General features: G+C 50.4%; 3 pseudogenes; all 3 read right to left on the minus strand.

Moving 5' to 3' along the window:
- Positions 1 to 271: 271 nt before the first annotated feature.
- Positions 272 to 1,462, minus strand: LOC147993229 (uncharacterized; annotated as a pseudogene).
- A 14,900-nt stretch (positions 1,463 to 16,362) lies between these two features.
- LOC147993230 (uncharacterized) lies at positions 16,363 to 17,554 on the minus strand (annotated as a pseudogene).
- A 2,125-nt stretch (positions 17,555 to 19,679) lies between these two features.
- Positions 19,680 to 20,871, minus strand: LOC147993231 (uncharacterized; annotated as a pseudogene).
- Between the last annotated feature and the right edge of the window lie 4,095 nt (positions 20,872 to 24,966).

Genomic DNA, 24,966 nt, shown 5'->3' on the forward strand with positions numbered 1-24,966 from the left:
CCCAACATGTACAACCCTAGGCCCCTCTGGTGTCTATATAAACTGGAGGGTCTAGTCCGTAGAGGCTATCAGAATTCATATAGGGTAGACATCTAGGGTTTAGCCATTACGATCTCGAGGTAGATCGACTCTTGTAACCCCTATACTCATTAAATACAATCAAGCGGGACGTAGGGTTTTACCTCCATTAAGAGGGCCCGAACCTGGGTAAACGTTGTGTCTCCTGTATCCCTTGTTACCTTCGATCCTCAGACGCACAGTTCGGGACCCCCTACACGAGATCGGCCGGTTTTGACACGGACACTCCTGTCATGTGGGTAGTAGCTCCAGTATCAATTATCCATGATTTTGACTAGGCTTGGTGTGATTCCATACCTTGGGTGATGGCATTAAAGATAGAATCAACTTTGGAGGAACCTTGGGATGAAGATGAGCCTTCAGAGAGTTTGAGCTTGGATTTTAAATCCTCAAGAGCTTGCATGTCTACCACAGGTAGTTCCCCTGCAGATGCATTGTAATTAGCTTGTCTTTTGTTTGAACCCCGAGCTCCCCCTAGCTGAAATCTCCCTTATTCCCACCAAGGTGGATAACCATGCAACTCAAAACACTCACCCTTGGTGTGTCCTTTTCTCTTGCAATGGTCACAAAGCAATTTGCTTTTATCCACCTTACCAAAAGAATTTGTAGCGTGACAAGGTTGTATGGATAATGCAGCACGAGCATCTGCATGCTCCTGACCATCCTCCTTCGGTTGTGCCAACGAGTCTCCTCCTCAATCATGCTAGAAATAATATCATCAAGACTAGGCCACTCAGGCATTGCAAATATCAATTGACGACAGAGGTTTAGTTCATGGTCTAGGCCATCAAGAAATAGCTTGCTCACAAATGACTCAAACCACACATGACGAATTGCCAAGTCATCCTTGTGAACAGGTTCAAAAGGGTGATGATAATGTAAGTCTCTATATAATTTTTTTACTTCACCAGCATACTCTATTATAGATCTTGAGCGCTGCTTCAAATTATTTAACTCATGCATGATATGGGTGGCTTGCATTTTATTTGTTTCTCTACAAATTGCTTCTTCAAAGATGACCAGACCTCACAAACAGTGCCCATGCCTTCCACTTGTTCTCTAATTTTGGTTCCATACTTCCCAACATCCATACTAGTACTTTATCATTGATTTCTTTCCTGCATGCACCGCCTTTCTCCAAACTTTCTTCATTGCCAACAAGTAAATAATCATAGTCATTGGTGCTCAAAATCAATTTGGCATGGCGTGCCCAACTGATGTAGTCACCAGGTCCTGATAGTCGGACTGAATTTGGCTCAAGTGTATTCTTAACTGGCTCAGGAGCAGCCTTTGATTGCTGCTGGTGCTCAAGCAGTTTGCTAAATATTTCATACATCTTATTAACACTAGAATCCCCTGTTTTTTCTTTACTTGGATCTCCCATGGTTCAGTGAGCAAGAATATATTCCGACACTAGTACTTGGTTCTTCTTCTCAAACACATGCAACACAAAGAGGAACCAACTAGTACAGGTCAACAATGTGCCAAAGAGAGGAACCAACCAGTTTTCTGTTTCGACAATTTTTTAAAATCACAAAATTCCAAAGGGAAAATGGAGTTTTTTGGCGTTTTAGACGTTTTTTAGACGTTTTTAGCGTTTAGTGCTAGGGTTTAGATTTCATAGTTTAGGGTTAGGTTTTATGGTTTAAACCCTTAGTTTTTACTGCTTAGCATAGAGTTTCCGACGTTTTAAGTCCCGGGTTTAGGGTTTAGGACAATTTTTGAAATGACAAAATTGTAAAAGGAAAAAAAGATATGCTCTAATTTATGTTTTTTCGAATTTTTGTTAAATCTTGTCAAACCGGTCAAACAACTGATTCAAGAAATATAGAGTGTTACTAAATAATTACGCAATACTATTAGTGTTACTAAATAAGTATCTCAGTTTTTTTGAATTTTGGCCAAATCTGCTCAAACTGTGGTCAAACTACTTATTCAAGAAATATTAGTGTTACTACATAATTACTGTTTTTTAGAATAATAGTTTCAAACTCAAACGATGAAATGTGTGACTTCATGGTCAAGCTAAACTACTGAGGGTTAATAGGATTGACAGCTTACATTTGTCAGGAAAACAACAAGTGCAGACTTGGAATGTAGGGGGAATAGAACTCCGAAGTTAAGCGTGCTCAGGCTGGGTGAGTGAGAGGATGGGTGACCGGCCGGGAAGTCAGGCAATTTGGATTGAGTGATCCACACTTGAGCAGTTAAGAGAGGTGATTAGAGACTAAATTATCAAATAATTCAGGAAAATTAAAAATTGAAAAAAAATCAAATTTTTTTTTCAAAATTTTCAAAAAAAACCTTTAGTACCGGTTGGTAACACCAACCGGTACTAAAGGTCCCCCATACCAGGGCGTGAGCTCACGCCACGTGGTGGCACTTTAGCGCCGGTTCGTGCCGAACCGGAACTAAAGGGGGGGGGGCTTTAGTGACCACCCTTTAGTGCCGGTTATGGAACCGGCACTAAAGGCCCTTACGAACCGGCGCTAAAGCTCCGTTTTCTACTAGTGAATGGGGATTGCCTAAACCCATAGCATCAAAGGAATTCACTAGGTTCACCTAAATTTTTTTCAGTAAATCCAAATGGCTTTCAAAAATGCTCATCATTTATGGAAAATGCTGTAAACAGTACCAGAGGTGATGCACATTTTTCCATGACACATTTGGGTTCTGAATTTGTCGGTGTACTAGAGTAGGGGTACCCTAGTATCCCGAACTTGTGCACGGGCAGTCGCAGCATCCCGCGCAAGGCTTGCCGGGTGACCGCCAAGGTCCTCCGTGGTTCCTTTGGAGCCATTCAAGAACAAAGTATCCAAGTCAAGACCCCGGCAAGAGGAGCTTGCTGGGAAGGCCAACCAAGGCACCTCAAGACCCCGGCAAGAGGAGCTTGACGGGAAGGCCACCCAAGGCACTTCAAGGAACTTGCCGTGACGCGCCACGCGTCCCGGCAAGGCCCGGTGAGCGACAAGCTCCCGGACGCGACAAGACAACAACCGCGGCAAGGCGCTTGCCGCGGCAAGCCACCACTCTGTGCCCGCGCTCCAGCACATCCACCAACGTGTCGCTCTGGGACCCTTCCAGGCGTGCGTGGCGGGCAGCTGTGCAGCCAGCGGTGCACAGTGGTGAGCGGCACTGACAAGATTGCCATCGTGGCGAGCGGTGGCGTCCCTGACGGTCCCTTTTGCACTGTTTAGGCGACACAGACGGGCATTTAATGCCCTCGTCCCCTGCCGTCAGGGTTAGGTATGATACACTATAGCAGGTAGCTGTACCTACCGCAGCACCTTTCCATTTTTACCCTTTGTCTCCGTTGCCACCTGTCGGTGACCCCTTGAGCATATAAAAGGAGGCCCATGCGCAACGTAGGGGGGGAGGAGAACACTCAGGCTCGGTCTCGTTAGCTGCTGGTGTGTACTGTAGCACTCCACGCTCCCGAGCAAGAACTCAATACAAACCACAAAGCAGGAGTAGGGTTTTACGCATCCGTGCGGCCCGAACCTGGGTAAACTGCTCGTGTGCCTCGCCTCGATCCGCTCTTTGCACGACCTCCGCCCCCGCCGAACCGAAAGGGCCTCGGTCCGCCGGTCCCATAGGTGTTCGTGGATCAGTCCCCCGACATCTTTGGCGCGCCAGGTAGGGGGCGTCGAGGTTGTGTGAACCAGATCTGGCGTTCACACGAGATAGATCTTCATCATCTTCATTGACAAGCCGCTGAAGAAGAAGGCTTCGGAGGCAGCTGCTCCGTCCGTCCCACTACCACCAGAGCAAATGGCTGATGGGGCGGACGCCGGCGAAAGAACGGGCGTCGACGAGGGAGCTCACAGTGCTGCCAGGTCCAAGGACAAGGCTGCGCTACCCATCGGCGGCGTAGCCGGCTCCCACAACGACTGGGCGCACTCCAGGACCTCGGCCTCCGTACATGCACCGCGCCCATCTCATGAGGCGCGGGACCGGCAGCGTCATGGTGCTCATAGTACCATGCGTTTGCTGGACCAAGATCGAGCTGGTGGATCTCGGAGTGCTCAAGACCACAATGCACGCCAACCTGCTGGCGCGAGCGAGACACGGTCGCCTGGACGGGATACTGCTCCTTCTAACATAGTTAGAAGTCCGAGCATATCCCGCTCCTCGCACCGTTCGCCACCACCACCCGCCACTGCAGCAGAAGCTTTGGCGCGAGCTCAACTGCTCCTGGACTACCCTCCGACGGCAGACAAGATCGACGACTGGAGGGCCACCATTCAGAATCTCATCGGCTTCGCCAACGGCGACACTCAGCGGCAGCCGAGCACGTCGCAGCCACGGCAAGTCAGCCAAGCACGAGCCGATGGCGACAAGACCGGTGGGGGTGCAACCACTGTGCACTCTCCGCCCTGAAGGCCAAGATCGCCGACTCACCGGATCCACCTCGACAGCGACTCCACCGCGTCATCAGATCCACGAGCTCGTCGCGATCAGCGCCAAGTTCTTCACGAACAACAGCAAGAAGATGCTCGTACTCGCATCGAGCGCCGAAGAGAAGCGCGACGTCAATCAGACCAGCGCGCTGGGCCCTCTGTCGACATGCATGCGCCAGGGGAACCAGGCGACTTGCTGTACGCGGTAGGTTGCCCTGCGTTTACTCGTGAGCTGCGGCAAGTCCAGTGGCCCAGCATGAAGAATTTCAAGCCAGACGTACCAGAGAAGTACGACAGCAAGTCGCACCCGTCGAAGTTCCTCAGCATCTACACCATCACGGTGCAGGCTACCGGGGGGCGGGACGACAAGATCCTTGCCAACTACTTCCCGCTGGTGCTGAAGCCCAATGTCAGGTCCTGGCTCATGCACTTGCCGGCCAACTCCATATCCTCCTGGGCAGACCTATGCCATCAGTTTGTCGGCGCCTTTACAGGCGGCCACAAACCTCATGGCCAAGAGAGTGACCTTCATCTACTCGCCCAGAAGGAAGGAGAGCCCCTGCGCAAGTACATTCAGAGATTCAGCCGTTTACAGCACAACATCCCAGATGTCCACCCTGCCGCGGTCATCAGCGCGTTCCATCAGAACGTGCGTAACCGCAGGATGCGGGAGGAGATGGCGATGTGCAAGATCAGAGACGTCAGTGAGCTGTATGCCCTGGCGGCCAAGTGTGCATGTGCTGAAGAACGGAGGAAACTCCCCAGAGAGAATATAGGAGCAGGAGGATCTGAGAGTGATGATGCTGCCCCGGCAAAGAAAAACCGGCGGCGGAACAGGAAGAAGAAAGGCAAAGATGTGCTAGTCGTAGAGCAGTCCAGCAACGAAGGTGGCGCCAAGAAAGCCAAAGTTGGTAGCTCCGGCAAGGAAATTGCCGCATGCACCAACTGCCAGGCTGTGGCGGTCGCCGACAAGCAGGACGGCACCGACAAGCAGTACTGCAAGATCCACCGCACCAAGGGCCATGACCTCCAGAGCTGCAAGAAGGTCGAGCAGCTTGTCCAGCAACAAAAGGCTGAGTACGAGCGACGAGACAAGGAGAGGGCCCAAGGAGGCGCTGGAGAATCTGGCAAGAAGTGCGCCGGCCGGGGAGAGCGCAGCGGCAAGGCCAAGCAGCGGCAAGGAGACAGACCTCCCCGCGGCCGCGACAAGGATGAAGACGACGACAACGACGAAGACATGGATGATGTTGAGACCAGTGAGCAGGAGTTCCAGAAAGCCACAGAGGTCTTGTGCGTTGACGGCGGTGCTTCTCTGCATACTTCGCACCGCCAACTCAAGCAGTGGGTGCGGGAAGTCAATGCGGCAGAACCACCTGTCGAGTCACGCAAGCTTCTGAAATGGTCCAGCACGCCTATCATCTTTGATATTGAGGACCACCCTGACCGCACAACTGCGGTCGGGTGCTTGCCGATGTTGGTTTCACCAACTATCCGCAACCTCAAGGTCACTAAGATGCTAGTTGACGGCGGGGCCGGCTTGCACCTGATCTCCTCCGCTGTACTCCAGAAACTCCAGATCCCTGACAGCGAGCTTGAAGAGACCGGCACATTCCAAGGAATCAACCCGGGAAGGAGCAAGCCGAAGGGGAAGGTCACGTTGCCAGTAACATTTGGCAGCGAGCTGAACTTCAGGACTGAGAGGGTCACTTTTGACGTTGCCGATATTCCATTGCGTTACAATGGGATACTTGGTTTTCCAACACTCGCCAAGTTCATGGCAGCCTCTCACTACGCATACAACATGCTGAAGATGCCAGGCCCGATAAGCGTCATCTCTGTCCCCGGTGACAAGAAGGATGCCCTTATCTGCGCCGACAAGATCTACAGGGAAGCGGCAGCCGCAACAGACCGCAAGTCACTTGCCGTTGAAGCTCCCGGGGGGAAGAAGAAGACCAAGTCCGGCAAGAGTTCTGATGCCCACTCCGGCAAGCGCACCTCTTCGGAGTGCTGCACCGCCGTCGAGGACGCACCATTGAGCTCCACTGGCAAGTGTAAGAAGACAATGGCAGCTCCGCCAGAGACCAAAAAGGTGTCCGCCAAGGAGGACGGCACTGGTGGTACCTTCACCATCAGTGCCACTCTCGACCCTAGATAGGAAAGCGCGCTCATTGCTTTCCTGCGGGTGAATGTCGACGTGTTTGCGTGGCAACCGTCTGACATCCCCGGTGTTCCTAGGAAAGTAATTGAGCACCATCTTGCCGTTTGTCCTCATGCGCGACCCGTCAAGCAGAAGGTCAGGAAGCAAGCAGTGGAGTGCCAAGAATTCATTGCAGAAGAGATCAAGAAGTTGGAAGCAGCAGGCCTTGTCAGAGGAGTGCTCCATCCTACGTGGTTGGCCAATCCTGTAGTCGTGCGCAAGGCGAACGGGAAATGGATACTTTGTATCGATTTTACTGATGTTAACAAAGCTTGTCCCAAAGACCCATTTACTTTGCCGCGCATTGACCAGATTGTTGACTCCACGGCCGGATGTGACTTGCTTTCATTTCTTGACGCATACTCAGGATACCATCAGATATTCATGGCAGAAGAGGATGAGGAGAAGACCGCATTCATTACTCCATGTGGCACGTACTGTTTCATACGGATGCCTTCCGGATAAAAAAATGCTGGTTCAACATTTGCAAGAGTAGTCCATGTCGCTCTCGAGCCACAAATACACAGAAATGTGGAAGCCTACATGGATGACATAGTGGTCAAGAGCAAGGACAAGGCAACTCTGATCCAAGATTTAGACGAGACCTTTGCAAATCTGTGCAAGATCAGCCTCAAGCTCAACCCCGAGAAGTGTGTGTTTGGAGTCCCCTCCGGCAAGCTTCTCGGGTTCTTCGTGTCTCAGCGGGGAATCGAAGCCAATCCCGACAAGATCAAGGCCATTGAGCAGATTGAAGCACCAAAGCGCGTCAAGGATGTACAAAGACTTGCCGGTTGCGTGGCTGCTCTCAGCAGGTTTATCTCTAGGTCTGCTGAGCGCGCCCTGCCGTTTTTCAAATTATTCAAAAAGGCAGGTCCAATGAAATGGACTCCGGAAGCGGAGGCTGCGCTGCAAGACTTAAAGAGATACATGTCCTCCCCTCCAATACTTGTCGCACCTAAGCCACAAGAGAAGTTGCTGCTGTATATAGCGGCAACCAATCAAGTGGTTAGTGCTGCGTTAGTAGCGGAGAGGGAGGCAGATGAAGAGCCAGCAACCACGGTAGACGCATCCAGCGACAAGCAGGGGGCTTCCCCAGCAAGCTCTGGTCCCGACAAGGATGGGTCAATTCCCTTCTGCAGGGGGCTAGGTCAAGGTACTCTGGTGTGCAGAAATTGCTTTTCGGCCTTCTCATGGCCTTGAGAAAGCTGTGCCATTACTTCCAAGCACATGAGATCACAGTTGTCACTCACTTTCCGCTGAAGAGGATACTACAGAATCCAGAAGCGACAGGCAGGTTTGTTGAGTGGGCACTGGAAGTGTCATGCTTTGGCCTCAAGTTTGAAAGTACTTCAACTATCCAAAGCAGAGCATTGGCAGAATTCATAGCAAAATGGATGCCAACACCAGATGAAGAAATTCCAGAAACGAGCATCCCCGTCAAGGAAGCGAGCAAAGAGTGGCTGATGTACTTTGATGGTGCTTTTTCGCTGCAAGGTGCCGGCGCTGGCGTGCTGCTTGTCGCACCCACCGAAGAGCACCTCAAGTACGTAGTCCAGATGCACTTTCCCAAGGAGCAAGCAACAAACAATACTGCAGAGTATGAAGGCTTGCTTGCCGGTCTCAGGATCGCGGCAGACCTTGGGATCAAGAAGCTCATTATCAGGGGTGACTCGCAGCTTGTCGTCCGCCAAGCGAACTAGAGCTATCAGAGTCCGTTGATGGAAGCCTACGTCGACGAAGTGAGAAAGCTAGAAGAGTACTTTGACGGCCTACAGATGGAGCATGTTGCAAGAGCTCAGAACGCCGTTGCCGATGGCCTGTCAAAGTGCGCCGCACTTAAGTTACCTGTGGAACCAGGGATCTTTGTGCTCAAGCTGACTCAACCATCCGTAACGCCATCAACTGGACAGAGCAAGAAGAGGAAGTTGATTTCTGGTGACTATTTGCCGGCAGAGCTTCCCGAAGCCGCCGCCAAGAAGGCTCCCGACAAGTTTTGCTCCGGCAAGCTTGTCGGGGAACGTCAAGCTCCGGCAGAGCCGCAGGTGCTCGCCGTAGAAGCGGATGTTCCCGCAGCAGCAGATTTGCCTTTAGTCCTTGTTGTCGAGTCATAAGCTCCAGCATGGGCGCAGCAGATTGTCCGTTTCCTTCAGACAGGAGAACTTCCCGAAGAGCAAGAAGAAGCGGAAAGAGTAGCCCGGTAGTCAAGTATGTACCAGTTTGTCGACAAGACACTGTACAGAAGAAGACTCAATGGTGTGAAATTGAAGTGTATTCACCGGGAAGACGGACAAAAGCTGTTGGCAGAGATACATGGAGGCATATGTGGGCACCACATTGGTGCAAGAGCACTTGTCGGCAAAGCATTCCGGCAAGGTTTCTTTTGGCCGACAGCCCTCCAGGATGCAATCGACAAGTTCACAAAGTGGCCGGAAGTGGAACCAGTGAGGAATGTGACAGCACAGTCAGCAGTCAAGTTCTTCAGGTCGATTGTTTGCCGCTTCGGGATCCCTAACAGGATAATCACCGACAACGGTACGCAATTCACGAGCCGCACCTTCATGCAGTACGTCCAAGATCTTGGCGCCAAGGTCTGCTTCGCTTCAGTTGCTCACCCGAGAAGCAACGGTCAAGCGGAGAGGGAAAATGCTGAAGTGCTGTGAGGGCTCAAGACCAGAACTTTCGACAGGCTGCACAAGTGCGGAAAAAACTGGATCGAGGAGCTGCCGGTGGTTCTTTGGTCGATCAGGACGACGCCAAATCGAGCCACTGGCCAGACACCTTTCGCTCTAGTATATGGAGCAGAGGCAGTTCTCCCCACAGAACTCGTATACGGGTCACCTCGAGTGCTCGCTTATGATGAGCTTGAGCAAGAGCAGCTGCGACAAGATGACGTGCTGCTCCTTGAGGAAGACCGTCTTCAGGCTGCTATACGAGCTGCTCGCTACCAGCAAGCTTTGAGCCGCTACCATAGCCGCAAAGTTAATGCCAGAAGTTTCGAGGAAGGCGACCTTGTTCTTCGGCGTGTTCAGTCTGCCAAGAATTCCAACAAGTTGACGCCGAAGTGGGAAGGCCCTTACCGGGTGAAACGAGTCACTAGGCCTGGCGCTGTCCGCCTTGAGACCGAAGATGCCATTCCGGTGAGCAACTCCTGGAATATTGAGCGTCTTCGTAAGTTTCACCCGTAAGGTGCGGTTATCGGAACCTATTCCGTCAACCACCTTTCGTACAAGTCTTGCTGCTGTTGCATGTAATCCTTTGTACAAAGCCGGGCGCAGACCCCATGCATAAGTAAAGCTCATGTGCTCCGCACATCTTGTCAATTTCATGCTTTCTATTTTTTGCATGTGTTATCTGACACTTTGTGCAGCACCTACTCCCCGGTAAGCACTAACGAGCCATAAGTTTTGCCTTGCCGGGAAGCAAACAACAGAAAAGCTAAGTTGCCAAAGTTTGAGCAATCAGATTTTTAAATTTTTTAAGTTATCTCCCTTGAACGACCACACTTTGTATGGAAAACCTGTGCGCGGAGAAACCAACTCGTAGCTAGTTGCGCCCTTATTTTGTTTCGAGTCCGCTCAACAACTTAAGTGAGCTGCAACTAGTTGCGACAAGGTTTCTTGTCGGTAGCGGCACCGCCAGCAGGCTGCTGACGTTCCGCACTCAGCGCTCGCGGCCAAGGTGCCTGCAACGGCAAGTTCCCTAAACGCGTAGGGAAAAAACATACAAAGGGAGGAATCAAGTAAAGGGAATAACACTGCAATCATTAACCGGAATAGAGTTATATTAAAGATAGCTTGTCGCGGCTCTAACAGATTGTTTTCATAACATGACAAACAGCGACAAGAAAAGAAGAAACGGGCGGCCTAGTCTACGCGATCGCCTTCGATCCTCTTGATCCCACTCACCTTGTCCACAATGGGTGCGACAAGGGTCTTGAGCGCCTCCAGATCAGCATCCGGCGACAGGGTCTTGAGGACGTTGGTGAGGTTGAGGCCCGGATTGTGGAAGGCCACATTCACCAACACTTTTTGAAGAGCTCCCGCACAGATCTTGTGCGACTCGTCGGCCAGCTGCTTCGGGATCCTCTCCCGGAGTCGCTTGAGGGCCGTCACCACGCCTTTGAAGAACAAGACGAGCTTGGCGCTGGGTTGGAGGTTCTCGTCGGAGGGATACCCGAGATCCTCCATCCCCAGCTGCGCCAGCTCCCTGTCAATGTTTGCGGCAACATTCACAAGAATCTCCGTCCAGTGCTCCATAGTCTCCTTAAAAGCGTTCTGGGCAGCGGCAGTACTCTCCAGCAGCGCCTTGTCGGCCTTGATCTCCTCCTTCAAGGCCACCTCCTGCTCCTTGGCGCCGTCCAGCTTCTTGGTCAAAGCGGTCAGCTTCAACTCAAGATCCGCGTTGGAGTCCTTGGCGGCGCTGAGCTCTTTGCCCTTCTCGGCGATATCGGCCTCCAGCTGCGCCACCTTCGTCTCCAGCTCCTTCTTGGCGGCTTCGGTGGCTGCGGCAGCATCCTCTACTTGCTTGAGGGCTCCGCTGAATGTTCGCTCGCGCGCGGCAAGCTCCTCCTCGTGGGCGTCAAGGTTGACCTTCCGCTGCGCCAGCTCGCCCTCCTGCGCAGATAGCTTCTCAGCGGCAAGCCGCTGTTGCTCTCTGACTTCAGCCCTCTCGAGGAGGAAGGCCTTCTGCGCTTCGGCGAGCTGCTCCCGCTCCTCCGCTAGGGACCGGAGGGCTTCCTGGTGGAAACCCCCGAGCTCCTCCGCGCGCTTCTCGATGTCTGCTCCCGCCTTCACGACAAGCGCCTCGCAGGATTCCAGCTTGGCTTGCCGCGCGCGGTAGAGCGACAACAACTTCCGCAGCAGCCGCTCTTCCTCGGGCTCGTTGCTGCTACTGCTCGGCGCGTCAACCAGCGTCAGCCTAGCAGAGGCGAGCACCTCCCCGTCGAAGATCTCTCCCTCGACCGGCGCCCTGGAGCTTGACGCCCAGGGGAGGTTGATGAAGACGCCATCGCCGGCCTTCAAGTAGACGCCTGGCTGGGGCTCTTCGGAGCCTGGCGCTGCGGCAGCGGCGGATGGGTCGGCGGTCGACGTAGCGCCTGGCGCTCCTGCGGCCTCAGGGCCGTCAGTGCGATCGCCAGACCCCTCGCCAGTTGCGGCGGCGGCAGCCTTGGCAGCCTCTGCGCCGGCGAGATCGTCAGCACCGGCTGCTTCTTCGGCGACAACCTCGGTCTCCATCGGCTCCGTAGCAGATGCGTCTGACAGCCGGAAAAGGGAGAAGAGTCAAGCAAACACCCAAGAAGATCAAAAGAAGAAGAACCCAAGGGAAGTCTTGCAGCGAAAGGATTACCTGTGCCGGGCTCTGCAGTCGTGGTCTCCGCCGCCGGGGGGCCGCTGGTGCTGTCCCTTGCCGGAGACCTCTCCTTTACCGGATAATTCTCCCTTGCCGGCGGACTCTCCCTTGGCGTTTCGAGGGCGGCCTCCGGGCGCTCCTGGTGAGGTTGCTCTGCTCCTACACAAACCAACAGTCAGATATCAGCAAAGACAGAGTATCCATGCACACCTCACAGCGGAAAGCAAACCATATACTCACGCTGGGGGCTGCTCTAGAGAAAAGTTGCCGGGTCCGGCAAGGTTGTCTCGGGCGCACCCCCTGTTGTCGCAATGGGTTCGTCCTAGATGACGATCACCGGGACCTTGGCTCTCTTCGCTGCTCTCTGGGCCAGAGTCCTAAAAACGAACAAGTTCAGAGTAAAGCAAATGAGATACGAGACAAAACAACAAGGATTGAAGAACTGCATGTACAATAAGAGAATCTTACTCTTCTTCTTCTTCCTTGTCGGAGCTGAACGCGGAGAAGTCGAAGTCCGGCTCACGTCCGGCGCGAGGAGGCGGAGGAGAGGTTTCCCTTGGCCGCTTGGCGGGAACAGTGGCGGTGGTCTGAGACGACCCCGCTCCGGCTGCCACCGCGGCGTGAGAAGCGGCAGGAGCAGAAGCGGTGGTCCGGGAGGGCCCCGCTCCAGTTGCCGTCGTAGCGTGAGGTGCTCTCGCGGCAACATTGCTTGCCGAGGTGGAGCGTGTCGCGCGGTGCGGCGGCTGTTGACTCGGTTGCCGCTCCGCTACGTCCCCGGCCTTGCGGAGACGCCTTCTTGGTGGAGATGGAGGCTCTGCTTGCGGCGAGCTGTCCGAAGATGAGGTGGAAGACGAGTCGATCTCCAGCGAGCCGCTCGTATCCTTGGCGGGCTCGCTCGACCCGGCGCCATGCCCGGCAAGTTCTTTCTCGCCGACGCGCTCCTCTCGCTCGGCACGGCTTCCCGCCTCTGCTGCATCTGCCTCCTCCACGGTGAATCCAAATTCGCCCGCGGTTGCGGCTGCTGCCGCCTCTTCCAGCCTAGTGGCGATGCGTGTCATCTCCTCGTCGGTGGTGTCGCGGGTAAGGCCATCCTTCTCGTCGGGGCGGATCAGCACTTCTACCAGGCCATCGAAGAATTGCTGCATGACGTCATCCGCAGGCTCTTGCCAAGTTTGGACAATCCCGTGCGAGTCGCACAGCGGCATCATTGCACGGATGCGGTCGAGCGCGGAGTTGTTGCACAGCGGAACGACACCCCCCGGCAACCTGAATACTTCGAGATGTTGAGGGTCATACTTGAACAGCTCCTGGAGCATCGCGTTGAGCTCCAGAACAGTGAAGTTGAAGTTGAGGCCCGGCCGCAACCTCATGATGTCCGCCGCATTCTTGAACTCCCAGGCGGGTCTCCCCCGTTCCTGCAGGGGGGCGATGCGGCGACGAAGAAAATCTGCGCCAACAGCGCCTACAGTGAGCCCGGCAAGCCTGAGGCGCAGGATCTGGGTGATAGCAATCTTCAGCCTGTCGTCTTCCGGGGCCACGTCACTCCAATCGCTGCCGCGTGCTACTGGGGTTTGGCGCCGGGTGGTAAACGGCTGCGGGTTCTCCTCTTCAATCCAGCACCAGTCTGCTCTCCATTCTTCCCACTTGCCGCGGAACTCTCCCTCCAGATAAGTTTCCTTCTTGCCAGCCCTTGAGATCCAGGCGATTCCGCCGGATAAAGGCTCTCCTCTCTCTACTCGGGGTATAAAGAAATGGCGAAAGAGGGCTACATTGGGATGGACTCTGACAAAGTTTTCGCAGAGATGTGCGAAAACTGCCATGGTCAGAACGGCATTGGGGGTGAAATCAAGGAGGTGGAACCCATAGGTCTTCATAATGTCGCAGAAGAACTCAGAGAAGGGCGGGCAGAGCCCGCAGTAGAAGAACAAGGCAAAGAAAGGGTATCCGTTTGGAGCTGTCTTCCAAGCGGTGGCTGGAAGTACCTTCGTGCGCGGATGCGCTCGCGTCTCCGTCGACCAGAAGAGGTAGTAGTTCTCCCTCAGCTCCCTTGTGCCGAGCTTGGGGGGGAAGACCGCCCGCTCCTTTCGCAGCGCCACAAGCCGCTGCGCCTCGGTCGACTTCACAGCTTTCCCCTTGTCGGCTTTTGGAGCCATGGCGGAAGTGGTGGTGGAGGTCGACGGCGTTGGTGGTGCCGGTGGCGATGGGGGGCGGAGCGCTGCTCTCTTTCGACTTTGGGAAGACAAGGGAGCGGCGGAGATTTTCGAGATTGAAGCAGCAACCGGCAAATGGGCGAACTACCCCTGTTTCCTCTACTTATAAAGAGGGAGGGGGCGGACGTTCCGCATTTCCGAATAAAGAAACCCCCCACGATCTCTCCCACGATGCCGCATTCAACGTGTGCCGTTCGGGGAGGGCGCGGTGGATGCGGAGAGAGATACGGCGTAACCTAGGCCGCGCGTGCCCATGCCCTGTTTGGGGCCTGGCCCAACAGCGCTCGGCACCGTGTATGGCCCAGGCCCGGGGGCTCCTGTCGGTGTACTAGAGTAGGGGTACCCTAGTATCCCGAACTTGTGCACGGGCAGTCGCAGCATCCCGCGGCAAGGCTTGCCGGGTGACCGCCAAGGTCCTCCGTGGTTCCTTTGGAGCCATTCAAGAACAAAGTATCCAAGTCAAGACCCCAGCAAGAGGAGCTTGCCGGGAAGGACAACCAAGGCACCTCAAGACCCCGGCAAGAGGAGCTTGCCGGGAAGGCCACCCAAGGCACTTCAAGGAACTTGCCGCGACGCGCCACGCGTCCCGGCAAGGCCCGGTGAGCGACAAGCTCCCGGACGTGACAAGGCGCTTGCCGCGGCAAGCCACCACCCTATGCCCGTGCTCCAGCACATCCACCAACGTGTCGCTCTGGGACCCTTCCAGGCGTGCGTGGCGGGCGGCTGTGCAGCTAGCGGTGCGCAGTGGCGAGCGGCGCTGACAAGATTGCCATCGTGGCGAGCGGTGGCGTCCCTGACGGTCCCTTTTGCACTGTTTAGGCGACACAGACGGGCATTTAATGCCCTTGTCCCCTGCCGTCAGCGTTAGGTATGATACACTGTAGCAGGTAGATGTACCTACGGCAGCACCTTTCCATTTTTACCCTTTGTCTCCGTTGCCACCTGTCGGTGACCCCTTGAGCATATAAAAGGAGGCCCATGCGCAACGTAGGGGGGGGGGAGGAGAACACTCACGCTCGGTCTCGTTAGCTGCTGGTGTGTACTGTAGCACTCCACGCTCCCGAGCAAGAACTCAATACAAACCACAAAGCAGGAGTAGGGTTTTATGCATCCGTGCGGCCCGAACCTGGGTAAACTGCTCGTGTGCCTCCCCTCGATCCGCTCTTTGCACGACCTCCGCCCCCGCCGAACCGAAAGGGACTCGGTCCGCCGGTCCCATAGGTGTTCGCGGATCAGTCCCCCGACAGAATTAAATCATACATTTTTCCATGACCCCCCTTTCCATGTCTTCTCTCCCTCTCCTTCCTTCCCCCTTCCTCCTCCTAGTTGGACTAGGAAAGGGGGAGTCCTACTCCTACTAGGAGGAGGACTCCTCCCCTCCTTGGCACACCTCCAAGGGCCGGCCGGCCTCCCCCCTTGCTCCTTTATATACGAGGGCAGCGGCACCCTAGAACACACAAGTTGATCATTGATCCCTTAGCCATGTGCGGTGCCCTATCCACCATAATCCACCTCGGTCATATCATCATAGTGCTTAGGCGAAGCCCTGCGCCGGTAGCTTCATCATCACCGTCATCACGCCGTCGTGCTTACGAAACTCTCCCTCGACACTTAGCTAGATCAGGAGTTCGTGGGACATCACCGAGCCGAACGTGTGCAGATCGCGGAGGTGCCGTACTTCCGGTACTAGGATCGGTCGGATCGTGAAGACGTACGACTACATCAACCGCATTGTCATAATGCTTCTGCTTATGGTCTACGTCGGTACGTGTACAACACTCTTCCCCTCTCATTGCTATGCATCACCATGATAGATCTTGCGTGTGCGTAGGATTGTTTGTTGAAATTACTACGTTCCCCAACATGTACAACCCTAGGCCCCTCTTGTGTCTATATAAACTGGAGGGTCTAGTCCGTAGAGGCTATTAGAATTCATATAGGCTAGACATCTAGGGTTTAACCATTATGATCTCGAGGTAGATCGACTCTTGTAACCCCTATACTCATTAAATACAATCAATCAGGACGTAGGGTTTTACCTCCATTAAGAGGGCCCGAACCTGGGTAAACGTTGTGTCTCCTGTATCCCTTGTTACCTTCGATCCTCAGACGCACAGTTCGGGACCCCCTACACAAGATCGGCCGGTTTTGACACCGACACTCCTGTCATGTGGTTAGTAGCTCCAGTATCAATTATCCATGATTTTGACTAGGCTTGGTGTGATTCCATACCTTGGGTGATGGCATTAAAGATAGAATCAACTTTGGAGGAACCTTGGGATGAAGATGAGCCTTCGGAGAGTTTGAGCTTGGATTTGAAATCCTCAAGAGCTTGCATGTCTACCACAGGTAGTTCCCCTGCAGATGCATTGTAATTAGCTTGTCTTTTGTTTGAACCCCGAGCTCCCCCTAGCTGAGATCTCCCTTTATCCCACCAAGGTGGATAACCATACAACTAAAAACACTCACCCTTGGTGTGTCCTTTTCTCTTGCAATGGTCACAAAGCAATTTTATTTTATCCACCTTACCAAAAGAATTTGTAGCATGACAAGGTTGTATGGATAATGCAGCACGAGCATCTGCATGCTCCTGACCATCCTCCTTTGGTTGTGCCAAACGAGTCTCCTCCTCAATCATGCAAGAAATAATATCATCAAGATTAGGCCACTCAGGCATTGCAAATATCAATTGACGATAGAGGTTTAGTTCATGGTCTAGGCCATCAAGAAATAGCTTGCTCACAAATGACTCAAACCACACATGATGAATTGCCAAGTCATCCTTGTGAACAGGTTCAAAAGGGTGATGATAATGTAAGTCTCTGTATAATTTTTTTACTTCACCTGCATACTCTGTTATAGATCTTGAGCGCTGCTTCAAATTAGTTAACTCATGCATGATATGGGTGGCTTGCATTTTATTTGTTTCCCTACAAATTGTTTCTTCAAAGATGACCAGACCTCACAAACAGTGCCCATGCCTTCCACTTGTTCTCTAATTTTGGTTCCATACTTCCCAACATCCATACTAGTACTTTATCATTGATTTGTTTCCTACATGCACCGCCTTTCTCGAAACTTTCTTCATTGCCAACAAGTAAATAATCATAGTCATTGGTGCTCAAAATCAATTTGGCATGGCGTGCCCAACTGATGTAGTCACCAGGTCCTGATAGTCGGACTGAATTTGGCTCAAGTGTATTCTTAACTGGCTCAGGAGCAGCCTTTGATTGCTGCTGGTGCTCAAGCAGTTTGCTAAATATTTCATACATCTTATTAACACTAGAATCCCCTGTTTTTTCTTTACTTGGATCTCCCATGGTTCAGTGAGCAAGAATATATTCCAACACTAGTACTTGGTTCTTCTTCTCAAACACATGCAACACACAGAGGAACCAGCTAGTACAGGTCAACAATGTGCCAAAGAGAGGAACCAACCAGTTTTCTGTTTCGATAATTTTTTAAAATCACAAAATTCCAAAGGGAAAATGGAGTTTTTGGGCGTTTTAGACGTTTTTTTAGACGTTTTTAGCGTTTAGTGCTAGGGTTTAGATTTTAGAGTTTAGGGTTAGGTTTAGGGTTTAGGACAATTTTTGAAATGACAAAATTGTAAAAGGAAAAAAGATATGCTCTAATTTATGTTTTTTTGAATTTTGGTTAAATCTTGTCAAACCGGTCAAACAACTGATTCAAGAACTACAGAGTGTTACTAAATAATTACGCAATACTATTACTGTTACTAAATAAGTATCTCAGTTTTTTTGAATTTTGGCCAAATCTGGTCAAACTGTGGTCAAACTATGGTCAAACTACTTATTCAAGAAATATTAGTGTTACTACATAATTACTGTTTTTTAGAATAATAGTTTCAAACTCAAACGATGAGATGTGTGACTTCATGCTCAAGCTAAACTACTGAGGGTTAATAGGATTGACAGCTTACATTTGTCAGGAAAACAACAAGTGCAGACTTGGAATGTAGGGGGAATAGAACTCCAAAGTTAAGCGTGATCAGCCTGGGGGAGTGAGAGGATGGGTGACCGGCCGGGAAGTCAGGCAATTTGGAATGAGTGATCCGCACTTGAGCAGTTAAGAGAGGTGATTAGAGACTAAATTATCAAATAATTCAGGAAAATTAAAAATAAAAAAAATCAAATTTTTTTCCCAAATTTTCAAAAAAAATCAAAAAATAACCTTTAGTACCGGTTGGTAACACCAACCGGTACTAAAGGTCCCCCATACCAGGGCGCGAGCTCACGCCACGTGGTGGCACTTTAGCGCCGGTTCGTGCCGAACCAGTACTAAACGGGGGGGGCCTTTAGTGACCACCCTTTAGTGCCGGTTATGGAACTGACACTAAAGGCCCTTACGAACCGGCGCTAAAGCTCCGTTTTCTACTAGTGAATGGGGATTGCCTAAACCCATAGCATCAAAGGAATTCACTAGGTTCACCTAAAATATTTTCAGTAAATCCAAATTGCTTTCAAAAATGCTCATCAATTATGGAAAATGCTGTAAACAGTACCAGAGGTGATGCACATTTTTCCATGACACATTTGGGTTCTGAATTAAATCATACATTTTTCCATGACCCCCCTTTCCTTCTCTTCTCTCCCTCTCCTTCCTTCCCCCTTCCTCCTCCTAGTTGGACTAGGAAAGGGGGAGTCCTACTCCTACTAGGAGGAGGACTCCCCCCCTCCTTGGCACGCCTCCAAGGGCCGGCCGGCCTCCCCCTTGCTCCCTTATTTACGAGGGCAGGGGCACCCTAGAACACACAAGTTGATCATTGATCCCTTAGCCGTGTGCGGTGCCCTCTCCACCATAATCCACCTCGGTCATATCGTCTAGTGCTTAGGCGAAGCCCTGCGCCAGTAGCTTCATCATCACCGTCATCACGCCATCGTGCTTATGAAACTCTCCCTCGACACTTAGCTAGATCAGGAGTTCGTGGGACATCACCGAGCCGAACGTGTGCAGATCGCGGAGGTGCCGTACTTCCGGTACTAGGAACGGTCGGATCATGAAGACGTACCACTACATCAACCGCGTTGTCATAATGCTTCTACTTATGGTCTACGTGGGTACGTGTACAACACTCTTCCCCTCTCATTGCTATGCATCACCATGATAGATCTTGCATGTGCGTAGGATTGTTTTTTGAAATTACTGTGTTCCCCAACATGTACAACCCTAGGCCCCTCTGGTGTCTATATAAACTGTAGGGTGTAGTCTGTAGAGGCTATCAGAATTCATATAGGCTAGACATCTAGGGTTTAGACATTAAGATATCTAGGTAGATCGACTCTTGTAACCCCTATACTCATTAAATACAATCAAGCAGGACGTAGGGTTTTACCTCCATTAAGAGGGCCCGAACCTAGGTAAACGTTGTATCTCCTGTATGCCTTGTTACCTTCGATCCTCAGACGCACAGTTCGGGACCCCCTACACAAGATCGGCCGGTTTTGACACCGACACTCCTGTCATGTGGTTAGTAGCTCCAGTATCAATTATCCATGATTTTGGCTAGGCTTGGTGTGATTCCATACCTTGGGTGATGGCATTAAAGATAGAATCAACTTTGGAGGAACCTTGGGATGAAGATGAGCCTTCGGAGAGTTTGAGCTTGGATTTGAAATCCTCAAGAGCTTGCATGTCTACCACAGGTAGTTCCCCTGCAGATGCATTGTAATTAGCTTGTCTTTTGTTTGAACCCCGAGCTCCCCCTAGCTGAGATCTCCCTTAATCCCACCAAGGTGGATAACAATGCAACTCAAAACACTCACCCTTGGTGTGTCCTTTTCTCTTGCAATGGTCACAAAGCAATTTGCTTTTATCCACCTTAGCAAAAGAATTTGTAGCATGACAAGGTTGTATGGATAATGCACCACGAGCATCTGCATGCTCCTGACCATCCTCCTTCGGTTGTGCCAAACGAGTCTCCTCCTCAATCATGCTAGAAATAATATCATCAAGACTAGGACACTTAGGCATTGCAAATATCAATTGACGACAGAGGTTTAGTTCATGGTCTAGGCCATCAAGAAATAGCTTGCTCACAAATGACTCAAACCACACATGATGAATTGCCAAGTCATCCTTGTGAACAGGTTCAAAAGGGTGATGATAATGTAAGTCTCTGTATAATTTTTTTACTTCACCTGCATAGTCTGTTATAGATCTTGAGCGCTCCTTCAAATTAGTTAACTCATGCATGATATGGGTGGCTTGCATTTTATTTGTTTCCCTACAAATTGTTTCTTCAAAGATGACCAGACCTCACAAACAGTGCCCATGCCTTCCACTTGTTCTCTAATTTTGGTTCCATACTTCCCAACATCCATACTAGTACTTTATCATTGATTTGTTTCCTGCATGCACCGCCTTTCTCCAAACTTTCTTCATTGCCAACAAGTAAATAATCATAGTAATTGGTGCTGAAAATCAATTTGGCATGGCGTGCCCAACTGATGTAGTCACCAGGTCCCGATAGTCGGACTGAATTTGGCTCAAGTGTATTCTTAACTGGCTCAGGAGCAGCCTTTGATTGCTGCTGGTGCTCAAGCAGTTTGCTAAATATTTCATACATCTTATTAACACTAGAATCCCCTGTTTTTTCTTTACTTGGATCTCCCATGGTTCAGTGAGCAAGAATATATTCCAACACTAGTACTTGGTTCTTCTTCTCAAACACATGCAACACACAGAGGAACCAACTAGTTGAAGGAAATATGCCCTAGAGGCAATTATAAAGTTATTATTTATTTCCTTATAATAATGATAAATGTTTATTATTCATGCTAGAATTGTATTAATCAGAAACATAATACATGTGTGAATACATAGACAAACAAAGTGTCACTAGTATGCCTCTACTTGACTAGCTCGTTAATCAAAGATGGTTATGTTTCCTGACCATGAACAATGAGTTGTTATTTGATTAACGAGGTCACATCATTAGTTGAATGATCTGATTGACATGACCCATTCCATTAGCTTAGCACCCGATCGTTTAGTGTGTTGCTATTGCTTGCTTCATGACTTATACATGTTCCTATAACTATGAGATTATGCAACTCCCGTTTACCGGTGGAACACTTTGGGTACTACCAAACGTCACAACGTAACTGGGTGATTATAAAGGAGTACTATAGGTGTCTCCAATGGTACATGTTGGGTTGGCGTATTTCGAGATTAGGTTTTGTCACTCCGATTGTCGGAGAGGTATCTCTGGGCCCTCTCGGTAATGCACATCATATAAGCCTTGCAAGCATTACAACTAATATGTTAGTTGGGAGATGATGTATTACGGAAAAAGTAAAGAGACTTGCCGGTAACGAGATTGAACTAGGTATTGGATACCGACGATCGAATCTCGGGCAAGTAACATACCGATGACAAAGGGAACAACGTATGTTGTTATGCGGTCTGACCGATAAAGATCTTCGTAGAATATGTAGGAGCCAATATGGGCATCCAGGTCCCGCTATTGGTTATTGACCGGAGACGTGTCTCGGTCATGTCTACATTGTTCTCGAACCCGTAGGGTCCGCACGCTTAAGGTTACGATGACAGTTATATTCTGAGTTTATGCATTTTGATGTACTGAAGGTTGTTCGGAGTCCCGGATGTGATCACGGACATGACAAGGAGTCTCGAAATGGTCGAGACGTAAAGATTGATATACTGGAAGCCTATGTTTGGATATCGGAAGTGTTCCGGGTGAAATCGGGATTTTACCGGATTACCGGGAGGTTACCGGAACCCCCCGGGAGCCATATGGGCCTTCATGGGCCTTAGTGGAATGGAGAAAGGGGCAGCCCAAGGTGGCTGCGCAGCTCCCCCCTCCCCTAGTCCTATTAGGACTAGGAGAGGTGCCCGGCCCCCCTCCCCCTTGGCTCCTTTATATACTGAGGCAGAGGCACCCCAGAAACACACAAGTTGATCCACGTGATCTATTCCTTAACCGTGTGCGGTGCCCCCAGCCACCATATTCCTCGATAATACTGTTGCGGAGTTTAGGCGAAGCCCTGCTGCTGTAGTGCATCAAGATCGTCACCACGCCGTCGTGCTGACGGAACTCTTCCCCGACACTTTGCTGGATCGGAGTCCGGGGATCATCATCGAGCTGAACGTGTGCTCGAACTCGGAGGTGTCATAGCTTCGGTGCTTGATCGGTTGGATCGTGAAGACGTACGACTACTTCCTCTACGTCATGTCAGCGCTTCCGCAGTCGGTCTGCGTTAGGTACGTAGACAACACTCTCCCCTCTCGTTGCTATGCATCACATGATCTTGCGTGTGCGTAGGAAATTTGTTGAAATTACTACGAAACCCAACAGTGGCATCCGAGCCTAGGTTATTTATGTTGATGTTATATGCACGAGTAGAACACAAGTGAGTTGTGGGCGATATAAGTCATACTGCCTACCAGCATGTCATACTTTGGTTCGGCGGCATTGTTGGACGAGACGACCCGGACCAACCTTACGCGTACGCTTACGCAAGACCGGTTCCCCCGACGTGCTTTACACACAGGTGGCTTGCGGGCGACTGTCTCTCCAACTTTAGTTGAACCAAGTGTGGCTACGCCCGGTCCTTGCGAAGGTTAAAACAGAGTCTATTTGACAAACTATCGTTGTGGTTTTGATGTGTAGGTGAGATTGGTTCTTGCTTAAGCCCGTAGCAGCCACGTAAAACTTGCAACAACAAAGTAGAGGACGTCTAACTTGTTTTTGCAGGGCATGTTGTGATGTGATATGGTCAAGGCATGATGCTGAATTTTATTGTATGAGATGATCATGTTTTGTAACCGAGTTATCGGCAACTGGCAGGAGCCATATGGTTGTCGCTTTTATTGTATGCAATGCAATCGCGATGTAATGCTTTACTTTATTACTAAACGGTAGTGATAGTCGTGGAAGCATAAGATTGGCGAGACGACAACGATGATACCATGGAGATCAAGGTGTCGCGCCGGTGACGATGGTGATCATGACGGTGCTTCAGAGATGGAGATCACAAGCACAAGATGATGACGGCCATATCATATCACTTATATTGATTGCATGTGATGTTTATCTTTTTGTGCATCTTATCTTGCTTTGATTGACGGTAGCATTATAATATGATCTCTTACTAAATTATCAAGAAGTGTTCTCCCTGAGTATGCACCGTTGCTAAAGTTCGTCGTGCCCAGACACCACGTGATGATCGGGTGTGATAAGCTCTACGTCCATCTACAACGGGTGCGAGCCAGTTTTGCACACGCAGAATACTCAGGTTAAACTTGACGAGCCTAGCATATGCAGATATGGCCTCGGAACACGGAGACCGAAAGGTCGAGCGTGAATCATATAGTAGATATGATCAACATAACGATGTTCACCATTGAAAACTAGTCCATCTCACGTGATGATCGGTTATGGTTTAGTTGATTTGGATCACGTAATCACTTAGAAGATTAGAGGGATGTCTATCTAAGTGGGAGTTCTTAAGTAATTTGATTAATTGAATTTAAACTTATCATGAACTTAGTACCTGATAGTATCTTGCTTGTTTATGTTGATTGTAGATAGATGGCTCGTGCTGTTGTTCCGTTGAATTTTAATGCGTTCCTTGAGAAAGCAAAGTTGAAAGATGATGGTAGCAATTATACGGACTGGGTCCGTAACTTGAGGATTATCCTCATTGCTGCTCAGAAGAATTACGTCCTGGAAGCACCGCTGGTTTTTGAACGTCTGGCAGAGCAAAGCTGATGACTACTCGATAGTTCAGTGTGCCATGCTTTACGGCTTAGAATCGGGACTTCAACGACGTTTTGAACGTCATGGAGCATATGAGATGTTCCAGGAGTTGAAGTTGATATTTCAAGAAAATGCCTGAATTGAGAGATATGAAGTCTCCAATAAGTTCTATAGCTGCAAGATGGAGGAGAACAGTTCTGTCAGTGATCATATACTCAAAATGTCTGGGTATAATAATCACTTGATTCAATTGGGAGTTAATCTTCCGGATGATTGCGTCATTGACAGAATTCTCCAATCACTGCCATCAAGCTACAAGAGCTTCATGATGAACTATAATATGCAAGGGATGAACAAGACTATTCCTGAGCTCTTCGCAATGCTGAAAGCTGTGGAGGTAGAAATCAAGAAGGAGCATCAAGTGTTGATGGTTAACAAGACCACTAGTTTCAAGAAAAAGGGCAAAGGGAAGAAAAAGGGGAACTTCAAGAAGAACGGCAAGCAAGTTGCTGCTCAAGAGAAGAAACCCAAGTCTGGACCTAAGCCTGAAACTGAGTGCATCTACTGCAAGCAGACTGGTCACTGGAAGCGGAACTGCCCCAAGTATTTGGCGGATAAGAAGGATGGCAAGGTGAACAAAGGTATATGTGATATACATGTTATTGATGTGTACCTTACTAGAGCTCGCAGTAGCACCTGGGTATTTGATACTGGTTCTGTTGCTAATATTTGCAACTCGAAACAGGGACTACGGATTAAGCGAAGATTGGCTAAGGACGAGGTGACGATGCGCGTGGGAAACGGTTCCAAAGTCGATGCGATCGCGGCCGGCACGCTACCTCTACATCTACCTTCGGGATTAGTATTAGACCTAAATAATTGTTATTTGGTGCCATCGTTGAGCATGAACATTATATCTGGATCTTGTTTGATGCGAGACGGTTATTCATTTAAATCAGAGAATAATGGTTGTTCTATTTATATGAG

The sequence above is a fragment of the Triticum urartu genome, chromosome 1A (genome assembly GCF_056163025.1).
Source record: "Triticum urartu cultivar PI428250 chromosome 1A, HENAU_Tu73, whole genome shotgun sequence".
NCBI classification, from domain to species: Eukaryota; Viridiplantae; Streptophyta; class Magnoliopsida; order Poales; family Poaceae; genus Triticum; species Triticum urartu.